At 42.4% G+C, this 13,933-nt stretch overlaps 1 long non-coding RNA gene across 1 annotated transcript in view; it reads left to right on the top strand.

Annotated features, from left to right (window-relative positions):
* Positions 1-9,272, top strand: part of LOC147000779 (uncharacterized) — a 38,811-nt gene extending 29,539 nt beyond the window's left edge. The window contains exons 2-3 of the long non-coding RNA XR_015045602.1: positions 6,959-7,060; positions 7,976-9,272. This is a non-coding gene — a long non-coding RNA (uncharacterized LOC147000779). The remainder of the gene's footprint in view (positions 1-6,958; positions 7,061-7,975) is intronic.
* Positions 9,273-13,933: the final 4,661 nt, after the last annotated feature.

Here is a 13,933-nt window from a genome sequence, read left to right as displayed (position 1 = left end):
AGATATTCAGGATTGATAGTTCCTCTTGGAGGATTTTACCTTTGATGAGTATGAAGTGTCCCTCCCTGTCTTTTTTAATGACTTTGGGTTGGAAGTCAATCTTATCAGATATTAGAATGGCTACTCCAGCTTGTTTCTTCATACCATTTGCTTGGAAAATTGTTTTCCAGCCTTTCATTCTGAGGTAGTGTCTATCTTTTTCTCTGAGATGAGTTTCCTGTAAGCAGCAAAATGTTGGGTCTTGTTTGTGTAGCCAGTTTGTTAGTCTATGTCTTTTTATCGGGGAGTTGAGTCCATTGATATTAAGAGATATTAAGGAAAAGTAATTGTTGTTTCCTGTTATTTTTGTTGTTAAAGTTGGCATTCTGTTCTTGTGGCTGTCTTCTTTTAGGTTTATTGAGGGATTACCTTCTTGTTGTTTCTAGGGCGTGGTTCCTGTCCTTGTATTGGTTTTTTTTCTGTTATTATCCTTTGAAGGGCTGGATTCGTGGAGAGATAATATGTGAATTTGGTTTTGTCGTGGAATACTTTGGTTTCTCCATCTATGTTAATTGAGAGTTTGGCTGGGTATAGTAGCCTGGGCTGGAATTTGTGTTCTTTTAGTGTCTGTATAACATCCGTCCAGGATCTTCTGGCTTTCATAGTCTCTGGTGAGAAATCTGGTGTAATTCTGATAGGCTTGCCTTTATATGTTACTTGGCCTTTTTCTCTTACTGCTTTTAGTATTCTATCTTTATTTAGAGCATTTGTTGTTCTGATTATTATGTGTCGGGAGGTATTTCTTTTCTGGTCCAGTCTATTTGGAGTTCTGTAGGCTTCTTGTATGTTCATGGGCATCTCTTTCTTTAGATTTGGGAAGTTTTCTTCTATAATTTTGTTGAAGATGTTTGCTGGTCCTTTGAGTTGAAAATCTTCATTCTCATCCACTCCTATTATCCGTAGGTTTGGTCTTCTCATTGTGTCCTGTATTTCTTGGATGTTTTGAGTTAGGATCTTTTTGCATTTTACATTTTCCTTGATTGTTGTGCCGATGTTCTCTATGGAATCTTCTGCACCTGAGATTCTCTCTTCCATCTCTTGTATTCTGTTGCTGATGCTCGTATCTATGGTTCCAGATTTCTTTCCTAGGGTTTCTATCTCCAGTGTTGCCTCATTTTGGGTTTTCTTTATTGTGTCTACTTCCCTTTTTAGGTCTAGTATGGTTTTGTTCATTTCCATCATCTGTTTGGATGTGTTTTCCTGTTTTTCATTAAGGACTTCTACCTGTTTGATTAGGTTATCCTGTTTTTCTTTAAGGATTTGTAACTCTTTAGCAGTGTTCTCCTGCAATTCTTTAAGGGATTTTTGTGCTTCCTCTTTAATGTCTTCTACCTGTTTAGCAGTGTTCTCCTGTATTTCTTTAAGTGTGTTATTAAAGTCCTTCTTGAAGTCCTCTACCATCATCAGGAGATATGCTTTTAGATCCGTGTCTAGCTTTTCCGGTGTGTGCCCTGGACTGGGCGAAGTGGGAGTGCTGGGTTCTGATGATGGTGAGTGGTCTTGGTTTCTGTTAGTAAGATTATTACGTTTACCTTTCGCCATCTGGTAATCTCTGGGGTTAGTTGTTGTCGTTTTCACTGTTTAAAGATTGGAGCAGAAGCTGTGTTCCAATCACCAGCAGTTTCAAAATCCTGTGGCGGGGGTCGTGGGTAGCTGGCAGTACCCCGGTGCTGGTCCAGCTGGAAGAGGCCTGTGGTCCTACTCAGGCCGGTTTTCTGCTTCCCTAACTAATGCAGTCTCAGGTCCCGCGCGCAATTGGATTGGAGCAGAAGCTGTGTTCCACTCTCCAGAAGTCTTAAGATCCTGTGGTGGGTGTTGTGGGTAGCTGGCGAGTGTCAGCCGACCCTGCGCCCTAGCTACCCCGGTGCTTTTCTGACCGGAAGAGGCTTTTGGCCCTATGTAGGCCGGATTTCTCTCTCCCCAACCAGAGCAGTCTCAGGTCCCGTGTGATTGGACTGGAGCAGAAGCTGTGTTCCACTCACCAGCAGTCTCAAAATCCTGTGACGGGGGTCGTGGGTAGCTGGCGGGTGTCAGCCGACCCTGCGCTCTAGCTACCCCAGTGCTTTTTCTCCTTGTGACTCTTAACTGGTATCTTTGGAATTTTCCAACATCACTCTCCCCACTTCCTTGAGTTGTGGTTTCTTCCTTTAAATACCCACTTACCCAGATACTTGGGTCGCCAAGGTCCTCTACCCCGGTGTGGTATATGACTGTGGGCCCGAGAGCTCTCTTGAATTAAAAGTCCTCTTGCAGTTTGTAGCAAGACTGTTTCTCGTGAGTGATTTGAGGTGTTGCCTCTCCTGTGTCAGAACATGGGGGAGTCCTCACTTTGTGGGTCTTTCAAAACAAAGGTAATAAAATTCATTCTGCCTATTGTGTGTGCACACCAACACACACACACACACACACACACACACACACACACACACACACACACGCATGCATGTTTGACTCCAATATTAACATAGCTTTCTAACTTAAAGAGGTTAGCTCAATGCCAATGGATTGATTTGTAACTGAAAATGTGACTGTTGTAACTAACACTATCTGCTTTCCAAAATATCTGTCTGGAATTCCAATTTAGTAATCACATTCTAGCTTGCTGAGAGCTATACTGTACAACAAGGCCAAGACTTTAAGTCTTTTATATTATTCCATACAAAGTCCCAGAAAATCTCAATTTATCAGTAGAGTGGGTATCAAATGTAGACCAGCATTATTTCACTTATTTTAATTTTTTCCTTAAGGACCATGTTATTATTAATCATTGTTCCACAGCTTCAGTTGACTCTCACTAATTGTTAAGAAGCATTTTGTTCAGACTGGTAAGAGGGCTCTGTGGGTTAAGGTATTGACCATCAATCCTGTTGACCTCAGCTGGACTCCTGGACCTGCATGGTGGAAGGAAGAACTGTCTCCTGCAAGATAGCTTCTGATCTCCACATATAGCATGCATAGCATATGGAGACCATATGCATGCACATGTAGATAAATGCAATAAAATTTTTTATTGCATTTTAAAAAAGATGGCTTCTCCATCTTCTGGACTGTGGTCTACCAACAACGGGAGACTACTGCGATGGGGTGTCTCCCAGGTATCTTGACACTGTGAGTCTTGGTGACTCACATGATGTACATTCAGGATTGCTGGAGGACCTGGCTGAGAGGGCTGTGCGGCTTCTTCATGGTTGCTCTCTTCTCCACAGTCTCTCTGTTTCTGTCTTCTGCACCTTCCTGACTTTGGCCATCGCCCAGTCCCAAAGTCTCTAAAGACCCCAACAGCTACGACCGACCTCTACTGTATCTGGAGCTTCATTTCCTTCAAGTGGGCCTTCCTACTCAGCCTCTACGCCCACCGCTACCAGGCTGCCTTGGCCGACATCAGCATCCTCAGTGATTTCTAACCAAGGGAATGAGGTCACTACAGTCTGGGGGCCCTAGGGATCGGGACTCAGCTGCTGAGTCAGCAAGGAAGCTCGCCCCAACCCCTGGGGATTCCAGAACCATGGCAGAGTATATGGGCCCGTTCAGTTTCCCAGAAATCTGTCTGGTCCCCTTTTGGGGACCCGGCTAGAGGGCAGCTTAGACCTTCCCAAATGAATCTATTTTCTTAGCCCTCTGGGCGATTTCTGTAAGTAGGGGCATGACAATGAATTCAATGGGTAGGATTAGAACTATGGCTAGTGGCAGGAGCTGGGACAGTCTTCCTTGCTACCCCAGACTTCATTGAAGCTGTGTGTGGGGGAGGCATCAAAGGTCTGGTCAAGTGAGGAATCTTTAGTACAGATCTCCATCCCATGTTCCCCACCCTGTTGTCCAATTGTCCAACACTCAAGTGTTGGGTAGCTAAATTCATCGGTCCTTAGGGAAGTGACAATTGGCTCCTTCCCCAAGCAGCATAGTTGGACAGAATCCAGTGTCTGTCCCTCCTACCTTTCCATCCAGAGTTTGTTTCCCATGAGGGTGCTAGCACCCCCAATCATTCCCGTGTGTCGCACATGCACACATGACCATACACACCAGAGTAGGACTCCTTGGATAAGGCGTCGCACATGCACACATGACCACACATACCAGAGCAGGACTCCTCGGATAAGGCTAGACTTGAGGACTACAGGAAACATACCCCTGCACCTAGGAGGGCTTTGGGATTGAAGGTAACCTGGTGGGGCTAAGCGGGAGTTCCCCATCTGTTCTCCAGCCTTGCACCTCACCTGCCCCTCGCTGCACAAGACAACCTTGACCGTGAGGACCTCCCTGCATCAGAACCCAACACTGACCTTTTAACTTCTCTCTCTCCTGAAGGAACTCTTCTGAATGGACGTGGGCCCAAGGCCTTACCTAAGTGGAGAGGGAGGGCAGGGGCTGCTACTCGTATCCTTTGTTAGGTTGCCATTTTGCATGTCTACTTTTCCCCTGGGCCCTGCCCCCAGCCTTACCTGTGTCATTGGCACTTAAGCAGAAATACAGCGGCCATTTTAACCAGCCACCGGTTAAAGAAAAAAAAGGAAAAAGGAAGAAAATAAAAAAAAAAAAAGAAAAAAAGTTTAATTTCTTACCAGAGAGAGATCCCGAGTAACATTAGAAAACAGGCATCACTTCCCCAACTAGTTTTTGAGAAACTTTTCATTTTCTGTCAGAGGTAATGAAGTTTTAGGGCTATAAACAATCCAGATTTAAAAAACATATTACTTCAGTCTTTTTTGTATTGTTTTGTTTTTGTTTTTGTTTTCTTTTGTTTTTTCTTTTTTAAATTTATTTTTAATTAGGTATTTTCTTCATTTACATTTCAAATGCTACCCCAAAAGTCCCTCATACCCTATCCCCGACTCTCCTACCCACCCACTTACACTTCTTAGCCCTGGCGTTCCCCTGTACTGAGGTATATAAAGTTTGCAATACCAAGGGGCTTCTTTTCCCAATGATGGGTTTCTCTGTATAGCCATGGCTGTCCTGGAACTCACTCTGTAGACCAGGCTGGCCTTGAACTCAGAAATCCACCTGCCTCTGCCTCCCAAGTGCTGGGATTAAAGGCATGCGCTACCACTCCCGGCTTTACTTCAGTCTTATTAAAGAACTCAAATGTAGTTCCCTGTTCTTGATGATCGTGTGTGTGTGTGTGTGTGTGTGTGTGTGTGTGTGTGTGTGTGTAACACACTCCACTCTGTTAATCTGTGGATTGGATACAGGATGTGAAAAACTGCACCCTCAAGCAATGTGTTCATTGATGATAAAGTGGTGTTACAAAAGCATGTTGAGACAAAACCAGATGCAATTCGAGTCTTAACAAGGTTCTGTTTCAGGCCAGTGAGAGCAAGTCCTATATCTGTATGATGTAACACGTCTGCCAGTGAAATCAGTTTTGCCTTAACCAGATCATACAAAAGAAAGAAAGAGATTAATAAGAAGAGTTACATAATATGACCGTGTCTTAATTATCTGATCCTGGTTTGCTTTGGAAACAGATCTCTTATTTATTTTTTGGAATATATATTCTGTTGAAATACATTTAATGTAATTTAAATAATTTTAATACCTTATTTTATGAGAGATTTTGCTTTGTGCCAAGACTTTTCAGGAATGCAGACTGGAGAGTTTGACAGGAGGTTATAATCTAAATCAGTAAGATTTTTTTGACAGTATTTATTATTAGTATGACACCCAAGAGGAGAAGCGATGAGTGTTCCTGACAGATTTTTGGAAGTCTTCACACAGTAGGAGGGCCTGGCTGCTGCTGTGTGGATCAGATGTTAGAACAGTTTGGCTTTCTGTCTGGATTATCTTCTTCTTAGATGGCATGTTAAGTGATAAGAACATTTCGATTGGCTTGGTAGCTATGTGTTTCTATTGCAAATTAATATGTGTCTCTTTTTTTTTTTTGGTTTTTTTTTTTTTTTTTTTTTTTTGGTTTTTCGAGACAGGGTTTTTCTGTATAGCCTTGGCTGTCCTGGAACTCACTTTGTAGACCAGGCTGGCCTCGAACTCAGAAATCCGCCTGCCTCTGCTTCCCAAGTGCTGGGATTAAAGGCGTGCGCCACAACGCCCGGCTCAATATGTGTCTCTTTTAGTTTATCAAAACAACAGACAAAAGCTATGGGACATTACATCACAGCATTAGATAGTGGCTCAGAGCAACTTTCTCTACTACAGCATCTCTCTGTGCATTTGACATGAAAGTGGATTAATGGTCTTTCTTTAATTAAATACCAGTGCTACGGATAGGCTTTACCTTAGACTTTTAAAAATCATCACCAGATTCGGCACATTTCTATTTGAAAAGAAAAGCTATTAGCTAATAATATTTTCACATGCTATTTTAGTTATTTAGTACCTCCTAACAGATATTTATGATTCTTGGAATGTAAAATGAGCATTTGTCTTTGTAACAAGTGCTTACAATTATAAATCTGGGAGCAATAATTTTTTAACTAAGAGACATTGTACTGATATGCTTAATAGTAACAAGGATCAGACAGTATTATTAAGGATCAGGTGAATACATAAAATAATGTTACCCATGATTAAAATTTATCTTGATTCATTTCCTAAAAATTATTCTTGGTATATTTCATTCTCTGGTAGTTTTATTATAATATTCTATGAATATCATTTAGCTAGGTAGGCTATTTCATTAATAAAAAATAAATTCTACTAACCCAGGGCAGGAAATAATAAAGCTACATGTAAGTTTTAAGTTATCTGGGAATAAATGGTAAAATTAATCTAAAAAGATGGCAATAATAAAATTAAATTATACCAGCTAAAGAAAAATGTGAGAATCCAATTAAAAAGAGTTCCATTCTAAATCTGAGACAAGGTGGACAAGCAGGGCTGAGTTTCAAATGAAGAGAGATTTGAGGTCAAATCCATGACTAAAGTTTATGGGAAGCTAACACATCTTCATTTCTATTCATCCTAGCTCTGAGCTTCAGCTAACATGCATGTATTTTATGATGAATATTCTCTAGAATGATAATAGAAGGTATGGAGAACCACTCTGGAGCAATACAATGTCACCTAGGTGAGTGAAAGAAGACAAGTTGGGTGGACAAGTGGGACCAAGTCACTTTTGGACAGTAGCTTATTAATAAAAGCCCATTGATAAAATATGAGTGAGGCCTTAAGAGAGGAGAAGCTGTAATGAAGAGGCAAATCGCCGGAGCAAGGAGTTTGAGGGAAAAGACTCAGGCTGGATGCCAGAGAAAAGATGTGGCTTCAGATCTTTGCAGCTATGGTCCTAGCTCAAGCCCCAGCTTCAGCCTTTGCCAGTTACTTAACCACTGTAGAGTTCATTTTGCCTTACACTGAAATGAAGAAACTAGCTCAAGCGGTGTTGAAGGCAAAGGACGTGTCATGCATACGGAGTGCTTAGCACTATACTTGGCATAAAAAAGTTCAGACATGATTGAGATCTTGTTGAAGAGTGGTTGGAGAAAGACCGGTGAGCCATGAGTGGGCTCTTGAATCAGGGTGATTTGGATCTTGACGGTACCTCTAGGATCCAGAGGAGGGCTGGGATGATTTAGGGGAGATGATAAAAACATCTTATGACAACAATCTGTTGCCAGAAATGGTATAAGTAAGTTTTTAAGGCTACTTGTTGAATGTTGAACCCTGCCCTGCTAGCCTGGCCTGGGGGTGGAGGTAGGGGTGGCAGACAGGATACAAGGTATTGTGTTCCTTTGAACAGCAGGGGGCTCCCAGTCACTGGCAAGCAGTAAGCACAAGGCTTTGTTATTTTCTGTCTTGTGCCCAGTTAATGGCTATTGCTTGTGAGTGAGCTAGCACTCATCTGGTGCCACAGTTAAAAAGAAGCTGTGTATTTCTATAATCACATTGTATGATTTTTGCCGTTAAGTAGATGAAGTCCATTGCATACTATACAGTGTATCACAATACTCATGTATGGAACTTACTGTCCATCTTTCCATTCCAGAAGCAGATTACAGGATGCTGGACTAGACCCCATGGAAGAGGAAAGATGCTTGCATCAGAAAGTTAGATTAAAGGCAATATGCTAATATAGGAAAGGGGAAAGTGTGGGAGCAGAGAATGTAAAGGAAAGATGTAACGGAGGAGGCTGTACCCCATCTGGGGACTTATAGTACTCGTTAGAAGATGGCAAAGAAGAAGAGCCCTCAACGTATAGGGTCAGTATGTGTAGCAAATGGGGATGCAAAACGTCCAAGAAATGTTCCGGGTGCCATCTGTAGAAGTGTAACAATGGACAAAAAGAGGCTCAAAAGGAGGGAGAGTGTCTTGTGCAGACTCAGAGACCAAGTGAGGATAGCACAATTCTTCTGGAGGGTCTAGTGCTTTTTCTGATAAGGCTGATAAAGGTGAGCGAGAAGTGCTGGTATCCAGACAGAAGAAGCAGCCCTTTGAATCTTTCCCAACAGTAATCAAGAGATAACTCTGTGCATGAATGCACACAAGTATGAAGTATAAGTTCAAATCCTCAGCCCCCCACATCTAAAGTTGAGTGTAGCTGTAATTGTCTGGAACTCCAGTGCTGTAGGAGGTGGAGGCTGTAGGGTTGCTGGGGCTTGCCTTGGCTACCACACCAGATCCAGGTTCAGTGAGAGACCCAGTCTCAAGAGATTAATGTGGAGCATGATAGAATGGCATACTTGACCTTGTCTCTCTGCTCTCATGACATCATCAATCCCTTCCCATCTAAGCCTCGGGGACACGGAGCAGAAAGAATTTAAGAACAGGATTGGGAGAAGTTGTGAGACGCTATCTTCTGTACCTGACATATTGTCACACAGAATTTACAGCAGCTGTGGTCGCCTGCATGAGACGTGCACAAGAGCATCACCACTCAACACTCCAGCACCGATGCTGGAGGGGCTCCTGAAGCTACACTCTTACCAGAGAGCTATTGATCATTGGCGACGCTCCACTGTATCAGGAATAAATTAGATGCTACTAATAGACACTAAAGAAAACGTTTTGCTAAACCATTAGAAGTTGTATTCTTCTCATATGTAAGAATTGAACCGTTTTAAGAAGACATAATAATTCCTTGGTTCTTTTCACAGATAGGCTGATTTCAGTGTTCTTATGCCCAGTATGGCATCTATCTTCATGGTGACATCATGGTCCCAAAGTGACTGTTGAAGATCCTGTAATTAAGTCTTTATTTCGTGCCTAAAGAAGTGGAAAACATGGAATGAGAGTCATTGGTCAGTGAAGTTCACCTCTTAAAAAGAAGACTTTTCCCGGGCGTGGTGGCGTACGCCTTTAATCCCAGCACTCGGGAGGCAGAGGCAGGTGGATTTCTGAGTTCAAGGCCAGCCTGGTCTACAAAGTGAGTGCCAGGACAGCCAGGACTACACAGAGAAACCCTGTCTCAAAAAACCAAAAAAAGAAAAAAAAAAAAAAAGACTTTTTACTTTTTACACATTACAACATTTACATAATGATTTCTACTTATACTTCATAGTTGTATACTAATACATAGGTATTCCTGTCTGTGAGAAATTAAGAGGAATGTATTATCTTAGCAAAGCATATGAACACAACTAATAATAATTTTGTTGACAGGAGATGAAAGAATAGAGGGTGAGTAGGTGTCTGGCAATCTTTACCAAATTTATGGTTATATATTCTATTTTTTTTTTATAATCTTACTCTTTCAAATGATGTAAGACTACACTTAATTTCTTCCCTACAGTCTTGGGTTTTTGTTGTTGTTGTTGTTGCTGCTGTTTTTTTCTTCAAGACAGGCTTGCTTTGTGTAGTTTTGGCTGTCTTGGGACTCACTCTATAGGCCAGACTGGCCTCATAGAGATCTACTTGCCTCTGACTCTCAAGTGCTCAGACTAGAGGCATGTGGCAAAACTGCCTGTTTTTTTAATCATGTTTTATTATTATTATTATTTTGGTTTTTCAAGACAGGGTTTCTCTGTGTAGCCCTGGCTGTCCTGGAACTCACTCTGTAGACCAGGCTGGCCTCGAACACAGAGATCCACCTGCCTCTGCCTCCCGAGTGCTGGGATTAAAGGCATGAGCCACTACTGCCTGGCTTTTAACATGTTTTGACGTAACATTTTCAATAAATTCTCTGAGAATGTCACATCATGCACTTCGATCACAGTTGTTTCCAACTCCTTCCATGTCTGCCACCAACCCTTGTGACCTCTCTGACAAAAAAAGTAAAAATAAAAATTACAAAAATATAGAAAAAAAAGTAAAACCATGTCCAATTTGTGCTATGTGTATACTCACTGGAACATGAGAAACTCTCAGTGCTTGCCCCTGAAGTGGAAGTAACCCTTCCTTTACTGCACGCCCATTGGTAGCCATCAACTGTGGAGAGCTTCACTTCAGCATCCCCTTCATGGTTTTATTTTTTAAGACCATTCCATTTAAATAACCATTCCATTTGTTTACATCTCAAATGGTAGCCCCCTTCCCAGTCACCCCTCTATATGCCCCCCTTCCCATCCCATCCACTTTCTCCTCCCTCCCCTTTGCCTCTATGAGGGTGTTCCTCCACCCACCCACCCACTCCCTCCCCACCGCTCCAGCATCCCCCTACAATTAAGAGTTCAAATTTAGGTGACAGCAGATGCTGGCAAGGATGTGGAGAAAGAGGAACACTCCTCCATTGTTGGTGGGATTGCAAGCTTGTACAACCACTCTGGAAATCAGTCTGGTGGTTCCTCAGAAAATTGGACATAGTACTACCGGAGGATCCCGCAATACCTCTCCTGGGCATATATTCAGAAGATGTTCCAACCGGTAAGAAGGACACATGCTCCACTATGTTCATAGCAGCCTTATTTATAATAACCAGAAGCTGGAAAGAACCCAGATGCCCCTCAACAGAGGAATGGATACAGAAAATGTGATACATTTACACAATGGAGTACAACTCAGCTATTAAAAACAATGAATTTATGAAATTCCTAGGCAAATGCATGGATCTGGAGGGCATCATCCTGAGTGAGGTAACCCAATCACAAAAGAACTCACACAATATGTACTCACTGATAAGTGGATATTAGCCCAGAAACTTAGAATACCCAAGATATAAGATACAATTTCCTAAACACATGAAACTCAAGAAGAATGAAGACCAAAGTGTGGACACTTTGCCCCTTCTTAGAATTGGGAACAAAACACCCATGGAAGGAGTTACAGAGACAAAATTTGGAGCTGTGACGAAAGGATGGACCATCTAGAGACTGCCATATCCGGGGATCCACCCCATAATCAGCCTCCAAATGCTGACACCATTGCATACACTAGCAAGATTTTGCTGAAAGGACCCAGATATAGCTGTCTCTTGTGAGACTATGCTGGGGCCTAGCAAACACAGAAGTGGATGCCCACAGTCAGCTATTGGATGGATCACAGGGCCCCCAATGGAGGAGCTAGAGAAAGCACCCAAGGAGCTAAAGGGATCTGCAACCCGATAGGTGGAACAACAATATGAACTAACCAGTACCCCGGAGCTCTTGACTCTAGCTGCATATGTATCAGAAGATGGCCTAGTCAGCCATCAGTGGAAAGAGAGGCCCATTGGTCGTGCAAACTTTATCTGCCTCAGTACAGGGGAACGCCAGGGCCAAAAAATGGGAGTGGGTGGGTGGGGGAGAGGGTGGGGGACTTTTGGGATAGCATTGGAAATGTAAATGAAATAAATACCTAATTAAAAAAATAATTGGCTTCCTATAAAAAGAATTTAAAATGTAAATAAGAGTATTAAAAAAAAAAGAGTTCTCTTTGATGGCTTCCTGTCTAGGCTGTTCCCTTTGTCCAGAGAAGTTATGGGGATAAGGGTTGTCACAGAAGCTGGCTGTGTCCGTTCCACTTAGCTGCATCTACAGCCATCCATACACAGCAACATTCGCCCCCTTCATCTTCACAGTCAGCCGTCACAGCAATCTGTGTCTTTAAAATATAGGTTGATTTTATTTTCTACCATCTTGCATCCTTTTATTACAACATCACCCATTTTTTTTTCTGCTCTTGGCTCAAAGGAGAAAAGATACTACACTTTAATAAACGTGGTTGAACCTCACTCCTTTGAGCTTGATGGCAGAACACAGTAGCAGGTTATAACACTGAATCTGACCCAGAAAAGAACGATAAATTGAGGATAATCCCACCAGATTATTGCATTAACAAGCAAGATTAGTAACTCGAACAGGGATGGAGTGTATCCCCTGACTCCATGACTTTCAGAGGTTACATAATCTCTTTGCTTTGCTTGCCTCTTAGAAAAGTGTTAATTTTTCTATTTCCTTATAGGACTGGTATGTGGTTTTAAAGGAATGGACGTGGGGCAAAAGTTTGTGTGTAGTAAGTGCAGAATATGTGTTGACAGTTGTTAGCTATTGTGTCAGTGATGTTAAAACCAAACCAAACAACAACAACAACAACAAAGGTCCCTGTCTAATGATGAGAAGGGGGTATGAAGAGAGGGGAAGGTTCTGGTTAGAGTCAAAATCAACTTAGATGAGAGATTACAATGTTTAGTGAACAGTGAATTTAGGGATTATTGAGAGCAAGATTAGAAGATGGTCAAGATGAAGAGAACATGCTTTTGAGGAATGATGGACCCAGGGCAGGGCGGAGACAGCTCATCAACAGTGCTGAAGACAATGAGCATATTAGCTTCCTGCCACTGTGACCAAAATTTTTTACATGAACAACCAGAGGGAGAAAGAATTAGTTGGCTGGGCGTGGTGGCACACGCCTTTAATCCCAGCATTCGGGAGGCAGAGGCAGGCGGATCTCTGAGTCCAAGGCCAGCCTGGTCACAGAGTGAGTTCCTGGACAGCCAGGGCTATACAGAGAAACCTTGTCTTGAAAAACCAAAAAAAGAAAGGAAAAAAAAAAAACCAAACAAACAAAAAAAGAATTATTTGGTCTCCAATGGTTCAGCCCATAGTCACTTGGCCCCATACACTAGGGCAGAGGTCAAGGTGGCAAAGGTGTCAAGTGACTGGGAAGCTTAGTCTCTCTCTGACACACAGGACAACGAGCAAACCAGGAAGGGGCTGAGGACAAGATAATCTCAAGGACTTGCTCCTAGTGATCTGCTTCCTTCAGTGAGGCCTTGTTCCCCACCCCAGATTTATACAAACTTCTCAAATAATACCACCAGCTGAAGGCACCTTTAGGAAGGAGCACCAGCTACTTTCCTGGGTGAGCCAGGTCTTCATTCCTTCTACAGTACTAGAATGGGAGTTTTATCCTCTGTTTGGCTGCTGGCCAGGCTCTCCCTTTGGTCCTTTCTACCAGGCATGACAGCAGGTTTCCTTCCAACCCATGAACACATCAAGATTGAAATCAGTGAAGCTCATTGTTTTGGAAGTGATCTACTGCCCTATCTACTATGGCATCCTCTATTGGAATGGAATTACCACACCCAGGCAGAGGCACCTTGCTACAAATACTACAAATGTTCTGCCAGGTACCATGTTGTAAAATTTAATTCAGGGCCACTGAGATGGCTCAGTGCATTAAGGTGCTTGCTGACAAGCCTGATAATTTGAGTTTGATCTTCAGGGTCCAAATAGTGGAAGGAGATGTAACTCCCACAAGTTCTTTGAACTTCACACACACGCTCAGGTGCACACATGCCACATATAATACAAATAAAACAAATAAATACATGAAATAAAAAGATTAAAATTGGGCTGGAGAGAGGACTCAGCCTTTAAGAACACTGAATGCTCTTCCAGAGGACTGGGGTTCAATTCTGAGCACCCACATGGTAGCTTACAACTGTCTGGAATTCTAAGATAAGATCTGACAGGTCTTTGCCTCTGATAGATAAGGTCACAGGCAAAACACCAATGGGCCAAACAAACAAACAAACAAACAAGCTCATTTCAGCAAGTGAATGTTTTAAAAGGACAGATTGTTTTGGAAT

Source organism: Mus caroli, unplaced genomic scaffold, assembly GCF_978045245.1.
Source record: "Mus caroli unplaced genomic scaffold, Mus_caroli_1 scaffold_16, whole genome shotgun sequence".
In the NCBI taxonomy this organism is placed as follows: Eukaryota; Metazoa; Chordata; class Mammalia; order Rodentia; family Muridae; genus Mus; species Mus caroli.
Note: the sequence above shows the minus strand (reverse complement) of the source record. Positions and strands in the feature narration are given on the sequence as shown.